At 48.0% G+C, this 22,978-nt stretch overlaps 1 long non-coding RNA gene across 1 annotated transcript in view; it reads left to right on the top strand.

Moving 5' to 3' along the window:
- The first annotated feature begins 16,562 nt into the window (after window positions 1–16,562).
- LOC131502478 (uncharacterized) overlaps window positions 16,563–22,978 on the top strand; it is a 36,803-nt gene continuing 30,387 nt past the window's right edge. Inside the window, exons 1-2 of the long non-coding RNA XR_009257063.1 lie at window positions 16,563–16,671; window positions 17,543–17,731. This is a non-coding gene — a long non-coding RNA (uncharacterized LOC131502478). The remainder of the gene's footprint in view (window positions 16,672–17,542; window positions 17,732–22,978) is intronic.

Below are 22,978 nucleotides of genomic sequence, written 5' to 3'. Positions count from 1 at the left end.
CCCAAACCTGCTCACCTCTGCAGATCCTGTGTTGCAGAAGAGATGTCATTGAGCTCTTACTACGTATAGCAAATACTGCTTTGAGAAGAGAATACATTTCTGAGGACGAAAATCTGAAAATTGATGGAACAGTCCGTTTATAAACGCCAGCTGCCTTTTCAATAAGTTATTACAGCGTGTTGCCTGGGTGAGCCCATGTTGACCTGAGAAGATGAGCACATCCATCAGAGGTTGGGGGAAGAGATTTAGTATCGACAGGTCTGTCCCAAAGAATACTTAGCTCCACGGTTCAGCCCCCGCGCTGAGAGCAGTGCGTTACTTTCCTCAGCCCCAGCTGCCTATTTTTCCAGGCTCTCTTTGTATTCCTGGAGTTGTGATTTGTGCTTGGGTCCTGCCGACAAAAATCAGAATTAACTTCCCCTGAGGTGGCACATGACTAAAATTTCAAATCCTAAAGAGACACAGGAAGTGTGGCTCGGGCACAAATACAAAGTGAGCCTGGAATGGAGCAGCTTAGCTCTCTGGGAGTGAACTGTTCTCTCTGCAAAGGTCTCGATGGCTTCCCCCAGAGGAGCCGCGGGGCGGGGCGGGCCCCGCTGGCTTTGTGACCGCTGCCGCCGGTGCGGGCGAGTCACTTTGTCACACTCGTGAGTATCGGTGATGCCCACCTCCCCCCCCCCCCCCCGCCCCGCCCCGCCAGGTCCGTGTGAAGACCACGTTGGAGTTCGTGCCTGTCCAACAGAGTGCAGGCCACGCGGTAAATGTTCGGGAAGCGTCGACGTGTATTCCCTGCCTTCAAAAACTGCCAGAGTGCCCCAGAAAGTCCCGGGTGTGAAACCTCTTAAATGCGGAGAGAGGGCTCCCCGGCGGCTCTTCCAATGGACGCTTTGCCTTGTTGGGGTCTGGGAGGGACCCACGATCTGTTGGCGGGTCTGTTCAGCAAAGTATGGTGTGTGGTGTGCGGTGACGGTCACCAGGTGCTGGCAGGCCAGGGGAAGGAAGGGGTGGGGGGGAAGAAGGGGAGGAAGAGTGGGGACAAGAGGGGAAGGGCCGGGCTTCTCAGCCTCCGCACTGTTGACATTCGGGGCTGGATCATCCTTGGTTCTAAAAAACCTACGTACTCTGGAGGCACATATATGTACTAAAAAACCAAGAAGCCTGCGTGGACGTGATCCACACCAGTTTCAAAACTGGTTGGTTCTGAGCAGGGTGAGGACAGGACTGCCATTCAAAAGGCGTTTTTCGGTCTCTCTGATACCTAATTTCTTTCCAACAGAAGAGCCATGGTAGGAACCCCGCTTTGACGGAAGCCCCCGAATTCCTCAAACTCTCTTCTGACATAAAATAGCTTATCTTTCGGGGCGCCTGGGTGGCTCAGTCGGTTAAGTGTCCGACTTCGGCTCAGGTCATGATCTCGGTTCGTGGGTTCAAGCCCTGCGTCGGGCTCTGTGCTGACAGCTCGGAACCTGGAGCCTGCTTCACATTCTGTGTTTTCCTCTCTCTCTGCCCCTCCCCCACTTGCGCTATGTCTCTGTCTCTCAAACATGAATAGATGTTAAAAAAAAATTAAAAGAGTTAATCTTTCATTTCATTCATAGGGTTAGCCATTATGTGAAGCGTTTATCAAACGCTTCTACAGGGCTTACTCCGGGCACGCGCTTTTCTAACTGCTTTACGAGTGCTAATTTCTGTAGCAATTAACCTATGTGACAGACCCGTGAAGTAGCCGTTTCAACTGCCCGGCCTGTTTTCCAACACCCTTCCATCAGGTGTGTCGCAGAACACATTGCTGTACTTTGGCAAAGTACAACATGTCGTAGAACTTGTCCCAGCGGGCCAAGCCAGCAGCCTCTCTTCACAGACAGTTGTCAGTAGTATTCTCGGTGGGAGAAGTAGAGACCATAAATACCCTCAGGTCCGTTCAGATTGGCCTTCGGCATCAAATCCTTACAGTCAGCTCGGGTCAAGCTGCCAAACATTATTTAAAACCCACGCACGCCTGCCAGTTTCCAAGGCTTCGGGGATCTCGGAAGAGTGAAGGAATAGCATTCCTGTCGTGGACGCGGGGAAACAGCACAGAGAAATTAACCACCTTCACCAAGTCCACTTTCAGTGGCGGATGTGGGTGTGAAACCCGAATATTCTGACTCCCCAGCTCCCCACTCTGGGCCGCTTCACCCTGCGGAAGTCGGCCTCTACAACCGTATTCGCAATATAGGTAAAGCACAATATATCCGGAGCACAGCAAAGAATCTGGAGCCGCCGACAGCCCTCCGCAAGATTCCAGCTTATTCCGTGCTGGAGCACGGGGTTAGCTTCCAGTCCCGGCTCTGCTTGAGAATGTGTGACCCTGGATGGTGCACTTGTGCTCTTTGAATTTTAGAACTGAGGCTGTGGCAGCTGGAAGAAAAGGGGACACGCTTGAGATATTGAGGGTAGAAAGTTCTGCGGCTCAGCGACTTGGGGGCAGGTGAGGAAAAGTCTGGGATGGCTCGGGTTTCTGTCTTGGATGGTGGTTCTAGTCACTGAGGTAAAGAAAACAATGAGGCAGTTTGAGATGAAGAACTAATTGCATTTGGGACAGAGTGTGAAGAGCTCACATGGCATCCAGTGACATCCTGCCAGTCAGTGGAGAGGGTCTACATCAAAAATACAGACTGAGACGCCTGGGTGGCTCAGTCAGTTAAGCAACTGACTTCGGGCTCAGGTCATGTTCTCACGGTTCGTGAGTTCGAGCCCCGCGTAGGGCTCCATGCCGACAGCTCGGAGCCTGGAGCCTGCTTCGGATTCTGTGTCTCCCTCTCTCTCTGCCCCTCCCCTGCTCGCGCTCTGTCTCTGTCTCTCAAAAGTAAATAAACATTAAAAAAAATTTTTTTTTTAAATACAGACTCTTGGGGCGTCTGCATGGCTCAGTCGGTTAAGCGTCCGACTTCAGCTCAGGTCATGATCTCACGGTTCGTGGGTTCGAGCCCCACGTCGGGCTCTGTGCTGACAGCTCAGAACCTGGGGATTCTGTGTCTCCCTCTCTCTCTGCGCAACCCCCCCCCCCCACTCGGACTCTGCCTTTCAAAAATAAACATTAAAAAAACTTTTTTAAAAACTTGGGAAATTTGAATATGAACTGCTAGAGGATATTAGAGAATTGTTTATTTTGTTAGGTGTAATAGTTCTGTGCTTATGGTTGGTTTTGTTTGTTTGTTTAAAGTTCTGACCTGTTAAAGACACTGTACTCTTTACAGCTGAATTCGTGGGATGCCTGGGATTCCTTCTGAAGGGTTCCAGTGGCAGAGCGCAGGAGAGGGGACCCGTGAAACAAGATGAACACAACATTGAGAACCATTGAAGCTGGGAGATGGGTACACGGAGGTTGAGTATGCTCTTTTCTCTAGCATGGTCTGTGTTTGAACATGCCATAGCAAGTTTTTGGAAAATCAAATGCACTTTGAAAGAAAGAGATGAAGAGCATTGTCACAGAAAGGTCTGGTAAGAGTAGACTTTGGCCTCACCATCTAGAGACCGTTGTAATCTAAAAGACCTTAGAGCAGTTTCAGTGGATGGGTGAGGCAGAAAACCACATTTTACATCAAAAGTGAATATACTGTGGGGCGCCTGGGTGGCGCAGTCGGTTAAGCGTCCGACTTCAGCCAGGTCACAATCTCGCGGTCCGTGAGTTCGAGCCCCGCGTCAGGCTCTGGGCTGATGGCTCGGAGCCTGGAGCCTGTTTCCGATTCTGTGTCTCCCTCTCTCTCTGCCCCTCCCCCGTTCATGCTCTGTCTCTCTCTGTCCCAAAAATAAATAAAAAACGTTGAAAAAAAATAAAAAAAAAAAAAAAGTGAATATACTGGGATGGGGGCAGGGAGGATTGGGGCATGTCCAAGGGACATGGGAGCCGATCTGAAGGAGCTCCCCGTGGGCAAACTGGAACAATTTGAGCACAGATATATAACATAGTATCGGATTGTAAGCCACGGAGAAAAGAAAGACACACGAGTCCATACTGATAAATGAGTGAATAATAAATGAGAAGAGACAAGCCTTCCTTACGGAAGAATTTCAAAGATCTGTAGATACTGCCCCTTCCAAGAGGTGGCCCATACTCTCCCTTCCCCACTGAGTGGGGGCTAAACCCGTGAAAGAGGATAGAAAGGGAAAAAGTACAACTTTCAGTTCACTGTCTCCTAGCGCTCAAAAGTTAACATCACCAGTAATAAGTTCTGTGGTACCTTGTGCTACCTGATGGGATCTGATGTGACGAGAAGGGGCACTTCACCTCTACAGTAGTCTCAAAACCCGTAACCCCAGTCTCACCATGAGAAACACATCACATAAACCCAAACTGAGAGACAGTCTACAAAATGCCTGACCAGCGCTTTTCAAAACCCTCAGAGTTAGGAAAAACAAGCAAGGACAGAGACTGTCACAGGGGAGACTAAGGAGACATGACAACTAATTGCCATGTGGGATCTGGGATTGGACCCTGGAGGAGAAAAAGGATATTGATGGAAAAACTGGTGAAATCCAAATAAAGTCTGTAGTTTTATTTGTGTGTGTGTGTGTCAGTGTATTTATTTATTTTGAAGAGAGAGAGAGACAGAGAGAGAGCAAGTGGGGGAGGGGCAGAGAGAGAGAGAGGGAGACACAGAAACTGAAGCAGGCTCCAGGCTCTTAGCTGTCAGCACGGAGCCCGACGTGGGGCTCGAACTCACGGACCACGAGATCATGAGCTGAGCTGAAACTGAGTCAGACGATCAACCAACAGCCACCCAGGTGCCCCAAAGTCTATAGTTTTATTTATTTAACAGGAATGTGCCAATGTTAATTTCTTAGTCTTGACAAATGTCAACTTCTGCCATGGTTGTGTAAAATGTTAATATGGGAAACTGGGTGAAGAAGTACAGGATCTCTGTGATCTTTACAACCTTTGTATAATCTAAAATAATTCCAAAAAAAACTTTAAAATAAAAATAGAAACGTAATATTGATTTTTGGTGATCATATTTATACCAGTTACCCTTGCATCACCTTCCAAAGGGGAAGATATATTTTTATATTTCTAAAGGAGGCATTTACAAAGCCAAAGTGCCATGAAATCTGACCTCTTGAACACGAGTATGACAGGACTGAAGGGAAAGCCAAGTGAGGATCCGACCTTTGTCAGGTGCCCAGCATACGTAGTGCTGGGCCAATTACACAAATTACCTGCCTTGTTTCTTCTAACAACCTGATGAAGCGTGATCCTCAATTTTCTGATGAGCACATCGATTCAAAGTAAAAAGAAGTAACACGCCTAATGGCTGGGGGTTGGGTAGAAATGGGGAGTGACTACTTTTGAGGCGATGAAAATGTAGTTCTGGAACTAGATAGAGGTGGTGGTGGCCCAGCGCCGTGAGTGTGCTAAATGCCACGGAATCGTTCACTTCAAGATGGCTGCTTTTGTGTTCTGTGAATTTCAGCTGCATGGAAGAAAATGTAACAAACAAAGAAGACTGAGAAAGGATAGTGTGGGGATGGGAGGAAAACCCAAAGAGTGAGGTGCAGAAATCATCTGGTGCGTAATATTTCCCAAGTTTTATGTGTTGAGGACACACTTTGAGAACCACTAGTTCGCTGAATGAGGCCTCATTTTAACAAAGAGAGCAACGCAGGAGTCTTATTTGGCTACAGGTGCCCATGTGGCTTCAGGAAACCGAAAGAGAATCAGAGACCAGTTTGAAGAGCAGCTTGATTTGGACTCGGTCTGTTCCTTGAATGGGTAGATTTGGCAATATGGAGATGGCAGGGACACCCCTCAGGTAGAGTGACCAGCAAGGGACAGGAAATGCAGCTGGGTGTGGGAAAAAGAATGTAGGGCCATCTGCCAAGCTCCCAAGATTCCCAGACCCGGCTGCAAGTTAGACTCCCTTGGGCCCTGCTCCTGCCAAGTACATCAGAACTGCTGGCCGTGGAGGCCCAGGCACGGGTATCTTTTTTTGAAAGCTCTGCAGATGATCCTGATGTACAGCCAGGGTTGAGCCCACTGGGCTAGACCCGCTTTCTCAAACATGGCGCCGGGACCTACTGATGTTCAGTTTGAGGTTTGGTGTTATTCCCTACCTCTCAGACTTCAACAAGAATCACCTGGGGAGCTCCCTAGAACACGGGGTTCCTGGGCCCTACTGCTGGATTCCGATTCAGCAGTCTGGGGTGAGGCCCAGGAACTTGCATTTCTATCAAGCCCCCAGGTGATGTTGATGCCACTGGGCCACGGACTCCACCTTGAGTGGCACGGAGGGAAGCCATGTGGTACGACAGTAGCGGACCAGTGAAGGGAAGTTTCCAGTGATTTGCTTAAGTACCTATAAGACAGCGGATGCAGGTGTTTGAACGGGAGACACCCGGGTTGGTGTCAGGGCAGCCGGCCGGATTGGCGAACACCCCACGGCTCTCCCTGCTCCCTAGCAAGTGTGGGGAGAAGGTGGTCGGGACCTGGGCCCGAGTGAGGCTTCGTGGAGGGGAGTGGTGGCCCAGAAGCGGGGGAAAGGGCCAGTTTCCGGAGGCTCTTGCCGCCCGGCTGTGGACGCCGCAGGCAACCGCGAGGTCTTTGCAAAGGCCCAGCCGGGTCGGAGCATCTCTCAGGAACACCACCTGCTCGCAGGCAGTGACAGCAATGAGGACCAACGGGGCTTGGCCGGGGCGGCGGGGGGTCTGCAGGGAGAGGACGGATGGGGCAGAGCCGGCAACCTGCCCGCAGCCCCCTGTCGCTCCCCCTGCCAATCCATCACGGATCCGGGGGGCGCCGCCGCCCCCCACCCCCAGTCCCGCGGCGGAAGGACCGCCCTCTCTCATCTGGATTCACTCGGCGGCTTCCTACCCGCCTCCGCCCCCTGCGAGCTCTTCTCAGCAAGGCCCCGACGCAGATGCGTCCAAGATGCTTTTCTCTGCTTCATGTCATTCCAGTCGACAGCTCTGCCCCTCCTCCAGCGGCCCTCACTGCACCGCCAGGTCTGGTCCCCTATTCACCTTCTGACCCCGGTTCAGTCTCCTTGCCCCTCTCTCTTTCTGCTCTGGCCCCACCAAGCTCCTCTTTCTAGAAGCTTGCTACTCAAAGTGTGCCTCCTTGGGCCAGCGGCATCAGCACCTACTGGGAACCCACTGGAAAAGCTGTCTGGAGTCCTCCCCCCGCCCCACTGAATCAGAATCTGTGTTGCAACAAGGCCCCCTGGGGTATCCCTCCTGCCCCCAGGATTGTGTGTTCATTTCCTTGTCCAGACAGCTTGCCCTTTATGTACCCGCATAAATCACTCCCTCCCTCCTTGATCCACATGTCGTCTTCTCTATCTTGAAAACCTCAGCCCCTCCATCAGGGAGGCGCTCCTCCTCTCTCTCTCTCTCTCTCTCTCTCTCGCCTTTATCTCCTCCAGAACACCTCTAACCACCTGAAAACAAGTATCCTTAAAACAAGTAAAAAGCTGAACAGACTGAAAAAAAATCAATGTGTCTTCTAGGCTCCATAAGAAAGGGGAGGGGTGGGGGGTGGGGAGGCAGGTGAACACGAGTGGTGGCTTTTCCACGGGCAGAGACCCCCAGGCGGAAGGAAGCGTCCGTGAGAACCCGTGTCGGGACGGGAGGACACGGACTGCTGGAGGCCTAGTGTGGACAGCTCCGGGGGCGAGGGCCAGACATCGGTCGTGAGATTTACCTCCACGACCTCAAATCTTGAGCAGATTTCCCAGAGGACGTGTGGCAGAAAATCAGGTTTCCGGCAGGGAGAGGCGGAAAGGAAGCATTTTTGAACTAAGCCAAGGCTGTTTTTTGCAGCAGGGCCTGCCTGCCCGCAGGGGAAGCTAGTTAACCAGAGCCTACCCTGCCGGGGTATTTTCAGAACCTCACTGCAGCCCTCCTAGCCCCGCCCCCCTGTCCTCGCCAGCACATCCCCCAAAGGCCCGTTTATGGCGGTTCCTTTTACCTGGCACACCATGTCCAGCTATCAGGAACAAAGGACCAGGCGTGGCAAAGGACAGAAAGGACGATTTGCAGAGATAAAGCAACCACCCAAACCAGACGTAGCAGGAATGGTGGAATTGTCAGACCAGGAATTCAAGACAGCTGTGGTTCGTATGCACAGGCTCTGATGGAGAGACAGCACGCAGGAACAGATGGGCAACGTCAGCAGGGAAAAATCCTGAAAAAGAACCACGAGGAAATGCTAGCGATCAAACACACGGGAACACAGATGAAGCGTGGCTTTAGTGGGTTTATTAGTAGACTGGACACAGCTGAGGAAGACCATCTCTGAGCTGGAGGATGTATCAATAGGCTCACTTGAGGGGCGCCTGGCTGGCTCAATCAGGTGAGCCTCTGACTACTGCTCAGCTCATGATCTCACAGTTCGGGAGTTCAAGCCCCACGTCGGGCTCTGTGCTGACAGTGCAGGGTCTGCTTGATATTCTCTCTCTCTCCCTCTCCCTCTCCCCCTCCCCCTCCCCCTCTCTCCCTCTCTCCCTCTCTCCCTCTCTCCCTCTCCCTCTCTCCCTCTCTCCCTCTCTCCCTCTCTCCCTCTCTCCCTCTCCCTCTCTCCCTCTCTCCCTCTCTCCCTCTCCCTCTCCCCCTTTCTCTCCCCGTCCCTCTGTCACTTGTGCCCTCTCTCTCTCTCTCTTTCAAAATAATAAACTTAAAAAAAAATAGACTCCTTGAACACCAAAAAGCGGAGAAAAAAGACTGGGGGAAGAAAGAAAAGAACAACCCAGAACATAATATCCAAGAACTGGGAACAACTAACTACAAAACCGTGTTAGATACACATGGGAATACCAGAAGGAGAAGAAAGAAAGGAACAGGAGAGAGATTGGCAACAATAATGGTAGAGAATTTCCATCATTTCTGTGTCAGACCCCAAACCTCAGACCCAGAAAGCTCACAGAACACCAAGCAGGATAAATGCCAAAAACAAAACAAAACCACACCGTGGCAGATCATTTTCAAATGACAGAAAATCAAAAATAGAAAATTCCAGAAAGAAGTCAGAGGAAGAAAACACCTTACCTATAGAAGAACAAAGATAAGAATTATATCCAGCTTCTCAGCAGGCAAGCAAGGAGAGTAGAATGAAATATTTAAAGCGTTGAGAGGAAAATCCCACCTACTTAGAATTCTGTAGTTGGTGAAGTTATCTTTCAAGCATGAAGGAGAAATAGAGACTTTCTCAAATAAAAGTTGAGGAAATTTGGGGCGTCTGGGTGGCTTAGTCGGTTAAGCGTCTGACTTCAGCTCTGGTCATGACCTCACAGTTCGAGGGTTTGAGCCCCGCGTTGGGCTCTGTGCAGACAGCTTGGAGCCTGGAGCCTGCTTTGGATTCTGTCTCCCTCTCTCTCTGCCCCTCCCCCGCTCACGCTCTGTTTTTCTCTCTCTCATAAATAAACATTAAAAAATAATTTTTCTAAAAATTGAGGAAATTTGTTGCCTTGCAGGAAATGCTAACAAGTTCGGGCAGAAACAAATCAGAAACTTGGACTCACACAGGGAAAGGAAGAGCATCAAAGGAGAAATCAGTCGAGGTAAAATAAAAACATTTTTTGTATTTTTTTTCACTTCAAAGTTTGGTTATTTATTTGTTTATTTATTTATAATCTCTACTCCCAACATGAGGCTCCAACTCATGACCCAAGATCAAAAGCCATGTCCTCTACCCGCTGAGCCAGCCAGGTGCCCCAAACTATTTAATTCTTTTAACTAAGGTTTGGTTATTTTAATGCAATGTCATTGTTTAAGATAGTATGGATATGTTAAGTGGTTTATTTCCTTCTTGAACAAAACACTGACAGCTTCTATCTTACGTGATAGTGTCAAATTCAAACATGACTGGCAATTTGTTGTTGTTTTTATTTTTTTTTAATTTTTTTTTGATGTTTATTTATTTTTGAGACAGAGAGAGACAGAGCATGAATGGGGGAGGGGCAGAGAGAGAGGGAGACACAGAATCGGAAGCAGGCTCCAGGCTCTGAGCCGTCAGCCCAGAGCCTGACGCGGGGCTCGAACTCACGAACCATGAGATCGTGACCCGAGCTGAAGTCGGACGCTCAACCGACTGAGCCACCCAGGCGCCCCTGTTGTTGTTTTTAAACATTTTCTTTACATATCTTGATAAGATTGTTTATTCTGGAACTTTTTAAAAAAATTTTAACATTTTTCATTTTTGAGAAAGAGAGACAGAGCATGAGTGGGGGAGGGGCAGAGAGAGGGGGAGACACGGAATCCGAAGCAGGTTCCAGGCTCTGGGCTGTTAGCACAGAGCCCGACCGGGGGGGTGGGTGGGGGGGGGGTGGGGGGGAGGGGCTCGAACTCATGAATGGCGAGATCATGACCTGAGCTTAAGTCAAATGCTTAACGGACTGAGCCACCCGGGCGCCCCTGGAACATTTTTTTTTTTAAACACTCAAGTAGCTCAGAAACATTTCCTATTTGCTCATTCCTCTGGGCACAGCCTCTCAGAACATTTATCCCACCTGTCCTGAAAATCTCTGTTCTACCAGCTGGTGGTGGGGCTGCTTGATGGAGGTGATCATGGGAAAATGATCGAGCAAGCTTTGCAAACTACTTGGAATTCTCTTCACTAGTATGCTGCGATCTGTCCCAGGCTCCGCAAGGTCGGATGTGCAGGACGAGTACTTGGCCAAAAAGCAGGATGCCAACTGGTGTAAAAATAGATTTTAAATACAATAGAATCTCTATAGGAAAGAGAAGTAGGTTATGCTTCACATTCCCACTCTTGCTTTAAAATATTTGTATATATTAGTCGAAGAGTGACCTCAAAGTTGGTCTGCCCCGAGGCAAAATTCAGAATGTCTGAGTACATTCATTTTTGCCAAGTTACAAGTCAGGTTCTTTGGGAAACGCTGCAGATAATTTACATCCCACCAAACCACCCAAACGGGAATGGATAAGTGATACAGTGTGCTAAGTCACACGTGAGACATTTAGGCCAAAGAGGATGAGGCCTAATCGTGGGCTGAGAAACAATTCGGAAATGGGATCCTTTGAAAACTTGGCCCAACTATAAAGCAGAAAATAAAACCCGTCATTTAACAGTATGTCCTTTTATTTCGTTTAACTCCAGTGTAGTTAACATACAGAGTTATGTTAGTTTCAGGTGCATAATATATGATTCAACGGTATAGCTTTTTAACCTATCCAGCTACATCTTTTGGAATCTAAATTCCAACAAAGGTCTTACTTTTTGGTTTTACTTTTACTTTTTTTTAAGTTAAAATTTTTATTGAGATACAATTGACATATAACATTGCATTAGTTTTAGGCATACAGCATAATTATATATATACATGTATATGGCAAAATGATCACCATAGTAAGTTTAGTCTCACATTCATCACCACACGTAGTTAACAAATTTTTTTTCTTGTGATGAGAACTTTCCAGATTTATTCCCAGGGGTGCCTGGCTGGCTCAGCAGAGCATGCAACTCTTGATCTTGGGGTCATGACTTCAAGCCCCATGTTGGGTGTAGAGATTACTTAAAGTTTGTACCTTTTGACCCATTTCACCCTTCACCCATCCCCCCACCCCCTGCTTCTTGGCAATCGCCAATCTGTTTTCTGTATCTATGAGTTTATAGGGGTTTGGGGATGTTCTTTTTAATTCCACATATAAGTGAGATCATGTGGTATTTGTCTTTCTCTGTCTGACTTATTTCATTCAGCATAATGCCCTCAGGGTTTATCCATGTGGTTGCATATGGCAGGATTTCCTTCTTTTTGGCTGAATAATATTCCACTGTGTGTTCATCTGTCAGTAGACACATAGGTTGTTTCTATGTTCTGGCTACCATGAATCATGCTGCAGTGAACATTATTAGTGTGCAGATATCTCTTCAAGAGAGTAATTTCATTTCCTTTGGCTATATCCCCAGAAGTGGGATTGCTGGATTATATGATAAATCTGTTTTTAATTTTTTGAGAAACCGCCATATGGTTTTCCAGAGTGGCTGCACCAGTTTACATTCCCAGCAACAGTCCACAAGGGTTCTTTTCTCTCCACATCCTCACCAACAAGTGTTATTTACTTTTTTGATAAAAGCCATTCTAAAAGATGTGAGATGCTCTCTCACTGTGGTTTTGACTTGCATTTCCCCAATGATGAGTGATGTTGAGCGCTTTTTCATGTGCCTGTCGGCCACTTGTTTTCTTTGGAAAAATGTCTCTTCAGATCTTCTCATTTTTAATCAGATTAGGTTTTCTTCTGTTGGGCTGTAGGAGTCCCTTATGTATTTTGGCTATTAACCCTTTATCAGATATATGATTTGGAAATATTTTCTCTCATCCCGTAGGTTGTCTTTTCATTTTATTGGTGGTTTCCTTTGCTGTAAGCAGCTTTTTTTGTTTTATGTAGTCACATTTGTTGATTTTACTTTTGTTGCCTTTGCTTTTGGTGTCAAATCTAAAAAATCCTCACCAAGACTGATATCAAGAGGCTTTTACCTCTTATGTTTTCTTTTAGGAGTTTTGTGGTTTCAGGTCTTACATCCAAGTCTTTAATACGTTTTTAAAAAATCTTTTTTTAATATTTATTTATTTTTGAGAGAGACAGGCAGACGGAGCACAAGCGAGGGAGGGGCAGAGAGAAAGAGGGAGACACAGAATCTGAAGCAGCTCCAGGCTCTGAGCTGTCAGCACAGAGCCTGACACGGGGCTCAAACTCACGGACCAGGAGATCATGACCTGGGCTGAAGTCGGACGCTTAACCCAGTTAGCCATACAGGCACACCCAGTTTTGGGTTTTTTTTTTTGTTTGTTTGTTTTTTGTTTGTTTGTTTGTTTTTGTTTTTGTTTTTGTTTTTTTAATTTTTTTTTAATGTTTATTCAGTTTTGAGAGACAGAGGCAGAGCACAAGTCATGGAGGGACAGAGAGAGGGGGAGACACAGAATCTGAAGCAGGCTCCAGGCTCTGAGCTGTCAGCACTGAGCCCGATGTGGGGCTTGAACCCACAAACCATGAGATCATGACCTGAGCCAAAGTCGGCCGCTTAACCAACTAAGCCACCCAGGCGCCCCAGTTTTTTTTTTTTTTTTTAATGTTTATTTATTTCTGAGAGAGACAGGCAGACAGAGCACAAGTGAGGGAGGGGCCGAGAGAGAGGGAGACACAGAATCCTAAGCAGGCACCAGGCTCTGAGCTGTCAGCACAGAGCCCGACGTGGGGCCAGAACCCATGAACCATGAGATCATGACCTGAGCTGAAGTTGGATGCTCAACCAACTGAGCCACCCAGGTGCCCCTAATACATTTTTCAATTGATTTTTGTGTATGGTGTAAGATTATTTTAGTTTTTATTTTTTACATTTATTTCTTAGTGTTCTTATCCTTAATTTACCTAACAGATCACAGTTTGCTCAAAATAATAATAGCAACAATGTATTCAATTACCTATACTTGTGTATATCTTATGAGTGTATATGCCTATGTATGCTTATGTATAAGTGAAATGAATGACAGCAATATTAGAAGAGGTAAAAGGGAGGAATTGGGATTATTTTGTTATTTTAAGGTACTCATACTACATTGTGTGGTATATTTGAAAGTCGACTTGGATTTGTTGTAAATGTATAATTGCAGACTCTAGGAAAACCACTAAAAAAAGTAAAAAAAAAAAAAAAAGCATAACTGATATGCTAAGAAAGGAGAGGAAATGGAGTCCTATAAAATGCTTAGTTAAAACTACAAAAGGTAGAAAAAGAGTAGGAGATTAAAATGGGAACAAGGAAAAAGCGAAGCACAAATTACTAATCTCAGAAATGATATTCACTACAGATCCCATGGAAACTGAAAAGATAATAAAGGAATACCCTGAACAACTCTGTGCCCACAAATCTGATAATCTAGACCCAGTGGATCAATTCTTTAAAAGATACAATCTTCCAAAACTCACACAAGAAGAAACAGAGTATCTGAACAAGCCTATATCTGTTAAAGAAGTTGGATCAGTAATTATAATCTTCCAAAACAGAAAGCACCAGGCCCAGATAGGTTCACTGGTGTATTCTACCAAACATTTAAGAAAGAAATTATACCAAGTCTTTACAGTCTCTTTCAAAGGATAGAAGCAGTGGGAATGTTTCCTCACTCATTCTATGAGACCAGCATTACCCTAATACCAAGACTAGACAAAGGCACTACAAGGAAAGAAAGCCACAGGGGCACCTGGGTGTCTCAGTCAGTTGAAGGTCCGACTTGGGCTCAGGTCATGATCTCACGGTTTGTGAGTTTGAGCCCTGCGTTGGGCTCTATGCTGATGGCTCAGACCCGGAGCCTGTTTCGGATCCTGTGTCTCCCTCTCTGCCCCTCCCCTGCTCACACTCTGTCTCTCTCTCTCAAAAATAAAGGTTAAAAATTTTTTTTAGAAAAGAATACCACAGGCCAATATGTTCACGAGCACAGATGCAAAAATCCTCAACTAGGAAGATCCACAGAGATGGCAAGTAAGCACGTGAAGAGATGCTCCACCTCATATATCCCCCGGGAAATGCAAATTAAAACACTAATGAGATACCACTACACATCTTTGAGAGAATGGCCAAAAGCCAGAACACCAACACCACCAAATGTTGGCAAGGACTTGGAACAACACGAACTTCCCTACACGGCCGGTGGGAACGCAAAACGCTCCAGCCACCTTGAAGCACAGTTTGGCAGCTTCTTACTAAATTAAACATACTCTTACCATCTGATCTGATCATCATGTTTCTCAGTATGTACCCAAGGGAGTTGAAAACTTACGTCCACACAAAAGCCTGTACATGGATGTTTATAGCAGCTGTGTTCATAATTGTCAAAACTCAGAAGCACCCAAGATGGCCTCCAGTAGGTGAATGGATACATAAACTGGGGTCCGTCCAGGCAGTGGAATATTATTCAGTGCTGAAAAAATATTGTGGTATGAAGCCATGAAAAGACATGGAGGAACCTTAAATGTATATTACTAAGTGAAAGAAAACAATGTGAAAAGGTCCATACTGTGTGATTCCAACTATATGGCACTCTGGGGGCACCTGGGTGGTTCATTCGCTTGAGTGTCTGACACTTGATTTTGGCTCGTCATGATCCCAGGGTTCTGGGATCGAGCCCCATGTCGGGCTCTGTGCTCAGCGTGGAGCCTGCTTGAGACTGACTCCCTCTTTCTCTCTCTCTCTCCACTCCCCCTTCCAGGCACCCTCAGTGGTATGTTTTTTATAAAGGATGAACCGACACTGACACATCTTCACACTACGTCCATAGTTTACCTTAGAATTCACTCTTTGTGGTGTATATCCGATGGGTTTGGACAAATGTATAATGACACGTATCCATCATTAGATCAAGCCCCGTGTCGGGCTCTGCACTGAGCATAGAGCCTGCTTAAGATTCATTCCCTCTCTCCCTCTCTCTGTCTCTCTCTCTGATGGTGCCTGGATGGCTTAGTTGGTTGAGTGTCTGACTCTTGATTGCAGCTCAGATCATGATCCCAGAGTCCTGGGATCATAAAGTCCTTGAGATTTTCTGTCTCTCTCTGCCCCTCTTCCCTTGTCCCCTGCTCACACACTCCCTCTGTCTCTAAAATAAGAACACAGGGGCACCTGGGTGGCTCAGTTGGTTAAGCATCCGACTTCGGCTCAGGTCATGATCTCGCGGTCCGTGAGTTCGAGCCCCATGTCAGGCTCTGTGCCGATAGCTCAGAGCCTGGAGCCTGCTTCGGATTCTGTCTCCCTCTCTCTCTGCCCCTCCCCCACCTGCACTGTGTGTGTCTCTCTCTCAAAAATAAAATAAAAACATTAAAAAAAATTAAGAAAACAAAACAAAAAAAGATGGGGTGCCTGGGTGGCTCATTCAGATAAGCATCTGGCTCTTACTTTCTGCCCAGATCATAATCTCACAGTTTCATGCGTTTGAGCCCCACCTCGGGCTCTGCACACTGACCATAAGGAGATTGCTTGGGATTCTCTCTCTCTCTCTCTCTCTCTCTCTCTCTCTCTCTGCGCCCCTCTCCCCTTGCTTGCTCTGTCTCTTGGAAAATAAGCAAACCTAAACAAACAAAAAGGTACCACTGTAGTGTGTGGCACTGACGAGGAAGAGGGTGTGCATATGTGGTGGCAGAACACGGGAAATCTCTGTAACTTTCGATGTTACTGTAAACCGAAAACTGCTCTAAAAAAAAGAAATCCTGGAAAAAAGAAAAAAACTGCCCAAGAACGAACCCCAAATTGAGGAGCTCTGGTGGTCGCAGTAGCCGGAGAAGGGACAGTCCGGCCACTATGGCACTGCTCTGGCCATGAGGAGCTCAGGCGTGGAGTGCCATGGCAACGAGGAAGACGAAACGTCCTGGAGCCTCCAAAGAATGTCACTCGTCATGCTTGCAAAGCTGTGACTAAAGGACGCGGCCCGATGAGTAACATCTTTATCCGACCGAGAGAAGAAGAAATCGGAGGAAGGAATGCACGCACGTGGCTGGAGGTCCGCCTCAGGCACCCCCGAGCCACGTGACCAGCCCTAGCCAATGAGACGCCAGCGGAAGCCGGTAAGAGCCTGCGCAGGAGCTTCCGCTCCCCTCCCCAGGCCCATCAGGCTGTGCGGTGAGGATGTGACCGTCAGCGTCCAGCGGCCAACCTGGACATGTCGTGCCGCAGGGGACGTGGCGTGTGAGCGAGAAGTAAACCTTTGGTGTTTAAAGCCACTCACATTTTAGAGTCGTTCCCACAGCCCAGTCTAACTTCACCTGACCGGGGCGGGGGTGGGGTAGGGGGGGGTGGGTAGTGCAGCGAGGGACCTCCTGGAGGGGGAGGGGGGTTCGGAAGAGTCCGTAGCGATGCGGCTTAGTAAACGGCCACAGGAGTGCCGTCTCGTCCCTGCAGCAACGAGGACTCTAATTTGTAGGATGCACGCTCTTGCCCAAGGGCCCCACGCAGCCCACAGATCGGCGTTGTTTTGACCAAGATAAAGGTTAAAAGATTCCCACGTGGGAGACGGGCGGTGCGGGATTTATCCCCCTCTTAGCCAGAGTGCCCACTGCGGCCTGTTCTGGCAGCGTCGCTGGACTCGTGCGTTTGCCTGGGAGCCCCCGAAGGCATTTGGGTTTGCAGCCTCCCCCCGCCACCGTTGGTCGGTGCGTCAAACCCATCGAGAGAGAGCAACGTGGGCGCTACCCTTCTCATTAAATAGACGAGAAAACAGACGCCCTCAGAGGTCAAGAGGCGGCCGCGCAGTGACACAGCAGGTCAATGGCAGAGCTGGGGCCTGAACCCCAGGGCTCACGAGGCTTCTCTGCCGGGCAGGACGCCCGACCCCGGAGACAGCTGCCTTCTGCGACTGCAATCATCCTAGGAGGTTAATCTATTGATTGCAGACTCTATTGTCTAATCAGCCCACACACTGCCTGAGTTTATCACCAAGCAAATTCCCATTTGTTTTTAACAGGAAAATCACACCATCCTGCAATGCCTTGAACCAAACTCTGCAGTCTCAACAAACAGCTTGCCTTTTAAATCCATAAGCTAAACACAAATCTCTTTGCATTCTTGCAGCCAAGCCGTTGCGGCTCTTTTCCTGAGTCTGAACTTCGTGATAAAGACAGCCGAGCGGGGGAAATTAAAGAAACAACTACGACGAAATGGCTCCAGGGTAAACTATTAAGCGCCAAAGGCAACGGGCAAGAGACTGCGTGTGGAATGATCCCATTTGCATAAATGGAAAACTAAGAAATTTATTTACAGGTATTAATGTGTATTTATATTTATACATGCAAAAATGTCTCTAAGGATATGCGTGAAACATTACAGTCCTATCTGGAGAGCAGACTGGGGGGTCAGGAGTGGGAGGGGGGCAGCCACTGCCGGTGCCCCCAGCCCTCGGGCCCCGTCAACACAACCACTGCCCTCATGACTTGGCTTGAAGAGTTGTTGGGGCCACAGAGCCTTCCCGGGCCATGCTCTGGGTGGGTGGAAATGCTCAAGAATTAACACCCCCTGAGAGCCACCCTCAATCGATGACTGGTGGGAATTAATGGAGAAATACACCAAGTCCTGTACCCCCTGAGTGGGACGATTCTGAGATCATCCGTGTGTGCTCTGCACGGATCACCAGAGTTCCCTGCGTCCCTGGGCTCTAGGTGCTCACAGTGTGGCCCTGTTCTTTTCTGGCTCCCTTCCTTTCAGGTCTCATCTTCCCCCTCCCTGACCCTTCCCAGTAAATTCCACACGCTGTCTCAAGGCTGGTTTCTGAAGGAACAACGCTATCTAATACCAACGTGTTCAATGAAATGGTGGAAATGTTCAATGTCCGCACTTTCCAGGACGGTAGCTACTAGCCACGTGTGACACTTAAATGGAAATTACTTTAAAATGCAGTTCTTTAGTCACCCTGGCCACACTTTGTATGCTCCGCAGCCACATGGATGGCACAGAACAGATCATTGCCATCATCCCACAAAGTCGTATCGGACAGTACTGGTTTGCGGTCGGCATTGGTGGAAATGAGTGTAGATTTGTACCAGGTGCAGTGAGAAGCAAGCTGAGGTTTTGAAAGGGGGAAAGGATATGATCTTACCTCTCCGAGTGCCTCGGCCGTCTGTGTGTGGGGTCTGTGTGTGAAGCCTGGTTCTGACTCAAGTACTCTCTGACATCTGTTACCAAATTTCTTTTTAAGTTTTTTAAAAAAGTTTATTTAGGGGCGCCTGGGTGGTGCAGTCGGTTAAGCGTCCGACTTCAGCCAGGTCACGATCTCGCGGTCTGTGAGTTCGAGCCCCGCGTCAGGCTCTGGGCTGACGGCTCGGAGCCTGGAGCCTGTTTCCGAGTCTGTGTCTCCCTCTCTCTCTGCCCCTCCCCTGTTCATGCTCTGTCTCTCTCTGTCCCAAAAATAAATAAATAAATTAAAAAAAAAAAAAAGTTTATTTATTTGAGAGAGAGAGAGAGCGAGCACGGGTGCAAGAGAGAGGTAGGGAGGGTCAGAGAGGGAGAGACAGAATCCCAAGCACGGTCCACACTGTCAGTGCAGAGTCCAATGTGGGGCTTGATCTCACAAACCTTGAGATCATGACCTGAGCCGAAATCAAGAGTCGGACCCTTAACCGACTGAGCCACCCAGGTGCCCCAGGTGTGGCCAAATCTTAAGCTTTTCCGTTCTCAGCTGAGAAGGAGGCTGCTAGCCCATGAGACCAAAGCACCCCTCCATCCAGGGGGACACAGCCCCTGGCCAGCGCACTCTGGGCCCCCACAGTGCCACAGAAGAGGGCCCACCTCACAGGTCTGCACGAGTCTGGTGGAAGGGCATGGCTTTTGAACTTTAAAAGCCTGGAAGAGGTTCTTCTTTGCTCTACTTTCCCATCTCAACCCTTCCCTCCGTAATGAGCACAGACAGAAGGGCAGGGCTCCAATTTGTGAGTTTGTGGGAAGACCAAAGGAGTAAGGAAATACCAGGAAAAACATTTAAAAAAATTTTTTTAATGTTTATTTGTGAGAGAGTATCGATAGAGGGAGAGAGAGACAGTGTGTGTGTGTGTGGGGGGGGGGTGGTGCGGGGAAGGACAGAGAGGGAGCCACAGAATCCCAAGCAGGCTCCAGGATCTGAGCTGTCAGCACAGAGCCCGACACGGGGCTCAAACTCACAGACCTTGAGATCATGACCTGAGCTGAAGTCAGATGCTTAACTGACTGAGCCACCCAGGCGCCCCCAGGAACAACATTTTTTATAAAAACAACACTAATAATACTATAAGTCAAAAATATGGCCTTCCCATGTTAGTATTAATTTTCAGATAACACATATTTTAAGGGAATCAATGATCATCCCATCTCTTTTTCTGTATATCCCTGGACAATGGCCTACTTATGTGATTATGCCCATTTAATGACAAACATGGCTTTCTCCAGGCTGTTTAACTGTAGCAATGCAATTTATGAGGATGGCGAAGTTCACGGCCATGTACAGTATCTAAATATTGGGCAATTCCATCTATGTGAACTGTCCAGAAAAGGGGAATCCATAGAGACAGAAAGTAGATTGATTGGTGGTTGCGAGGGTGAGGAGACTGAAGAGAAAGGGAATGTTAACGAGTTCGGGGTTTCTTTTCAGGGTGATGAAAATGTTCAAACATTGATCGTGGTGGTGGTTGCACAGCTCTGTGAATGTGCTAAAAATATCACTAAATTGCACATTTTATTTTTTTATTTAAAAAAGTTTTTAGGTTTATTTCTTTATTTAGAGAAGTAGCACAAACGGGGAAGGGGCAGGGAGAGGGAATCCCAAGGAGGCTCCGCACCAGCAGCACAGGGCCCGACATGGGGCTCGAACTCACGAACCATGAGATCATGACCTGAGCCGAAGCCAGACGCTTAACTGTGCCACTGAAGTGCCCCAAATCATACATTTTAGATGGGTAAATTGTATGGGATGTGGATTATATCTCAACAAAGCTGTTATAAAAAAGGCTGATAGGGCACCTGGGTGGCTCAGTTGGTGGTTGGGAGTCCGACTTCGGCTCAAGTCATGATCTTACAGTTCGTGGGCTCGAGCCCCAAGTCGGGCTCTGTGCTGACGGCTCAGAGCCTGGAGCCTGCTTCAGATTTGGTGTCTTCCTCTCTCTTTCCCCCTACCCCACTCGCATTCCATCTCTCTTTCTCTCAAAAATAAACAGTAAAAAAAATTTTTTAAAGGCTGAGAAATATGAAGAAGGTCTTATAAAATGGATGGGTCCCGAGGGCATGATGCTCAGTGAAATAAGTCAGAGAAAGACAAATGCCACCTGACTTCTGTTATATGTGGAATCTCAAAACCAAAACAAATGAATAAACAAAAAGCAGAACCAGACCCATAAATACAGAGAAGGAACAGATCGTTGCCAGGGGAGAGTGGCGTGGGGACATAGGCAGAATGGGCAAAGGGGTGTGGGAGATACGGGCTTCAGTTCGGAATGAGTAAGTCGCGGGGATGAAAGGTACGGCCTGGGGAATACGGTCACTGGTAGTGTAATAGCGCTGCATGGTGACAGATGGCGGCCACCCTTGTGGCGAGCACAGCGTAACGTATAGAGCTGTCGAATCACTGTGTTGTACACTTGAAATTAATGTAAGGTGTCAACCACTTGGAGGGAGGGAAGGAAGGAAGGAAGAAATACAAAGAAGGTCTTGTCTACGGTGAGAAAGAAATTCTCCGCTATGGCTCTATAACTCTAATCTTTGACCCCCTCAGGGCTTTTTCTGCGTTTCTACCGAATGTACACAGTAGCTTCTCAGTCTCTGTTAAGAAAGCTCTTCGTAGGTAAGCTTGAACTCTCTAGCTACTCTTCCTCAGAGTATAACCGTCTGCATGATTTCAAGGGATTCTTTACCATGTTTCCGTTGGCCTCATAGCACTGGAGGCATTCCCTCCCATCTTGAACACTTTTCAACTTTTACAATTCCTTTCCATACCCTTTCTGTGAAACAGATAGGATTTATCAATCCTGTGGTGACCCCAGCCGTATTCTAATTAGCTTGGCTTCGGCTAGTTTGCCTGGCTTCCTGATCTGGATGTTCCCTTTCAGGAAAATCAGAAACTCTGGAGAGCTGAAATGTCATCTTTATTGACTTAGGAGTACAACAGTTAGTGTTCGAACCCGCTGACTAGTTGACAGCTACCTTTCCTGCCCCTGGGTGAGGTCTTTTACTGTTTGCATCTGTACTGCATGAGAGCTCGCCGTCAGGGCTGTCAGGTGCTAGGGAGAGCAAAGCAAGCCTCCGCCCTCAAGGAGCTGCTGTCTACCTGGGGATACCGGTGAATGCGAAAGAAAGGATTCTCCTCTGTAACCCTACCCCTGCTCGGCCATTCATTAACTCTGGGAAGAGATGAGATCCGGAAATAGAGAAAATAAGAGTCACCTTTGGGCTCTTGGGTTCCAACAGCCTCACGCTCGGGAGGGATAAGTGGAACTCCTATGTGCAAATAGCATAGACTTTGGAGAACAGGAGATCAGTTTCAACAATGTGTCGTCACCCTCTCTCAGCCATTCCCCAGTCTCCTGTCCCAGGAGGGGCAGTTGCCAGAGGGGCAGTTACACAAGCAGATACATTTTGGGTTTTGTAACCCTTCCCCCAGAAAAGCCGGAGGCAAGAGAGGACAGAAAGAAGCTGTGACAGACACCAACGGTTGTCCTGAACCCTGATGCTGTTCAGATATTGGGTGACAATGTGTTGAGCTCCAGGGAGTGAATCGTCATTGTTCTAATCCAGCCATGGTGATCCCGCCCTTTGCCAGCGGGTGGTTTAGGGGTGCCATGTGACCCAGTTCTGCCCAATGAGTTATTAAGGAGAAGAGTTCTGGAAAGACTCTTCCTCCTTGAAAGAAAGCAAAGGACCACTCCTCCCTGCTTTGGATGTGGTCATGAGACAATGTGATACTTAGTGCCAAGCAAATATTTTATGACTAAGAGCAGGAAGCCAAGAGAACGGCAAAGAAGTAGCCTGTCTGCTTCCAACCTTCTTGTCACGTGAGATGATTCAATCCATATTTTTAAACCACTTGACTTGCAGCCAAAAGCTTTCTAATTAATACGGACCTGACCTCGGTATCCCAGAAGAGGTTGTGTCTCGCCTCCTGGGTGGAATCCCGTGGCAGGAGTAAGACCCTAGAAAAATCATGGCCCCTCGGTCTGTGGCAAATGGGTCTCAGGCAGCCAGGCATGGGCACAAAAGCATGTTCCCCATGTGTCTGAGGGTGGCAGAGGTAGACAGGGTCTTAGGAAGCCCCACAGATGTTCCTATGGAGTCCCTCAAAAAATAACTACTGGGGAGCCTGGGGGGCGGGGCTCAGTCGGCTAAGCATCCGAGTCTTGATTTCAGCTCAGGTCATGATCTCATGGTTTGTGCATTCGAGCCCCGAGTTGGACTCCGTGCTGGCAGCACAGAGTCAGCTTGGGATTCTCTCTCTCCCTCTCTCTCTCTGCCCCTACCCTGCTCGTGCACTCTCTCTCTCTCTCTCTCTCTCTC

The sequence above is a fragment of the Neofelis nebulosa genome, chromosome X (genome assembly GCF_028018385.1).
Source record: "Neofelis nebulosa isolate mNeoNeb1 chromosome X, mNeoNeb1.pri, whole genome shotgun sequence".
NCBI lineage: Eukaryota > Metazoa > Chordata > Mammalia > Carnivora > Felidae > Neofelis > Neofelis nebulosa.
Note: the sequence above shows the minus strand (reverse complement) of the source record. Positions and strands in the feature narration are given on the sequence as shown.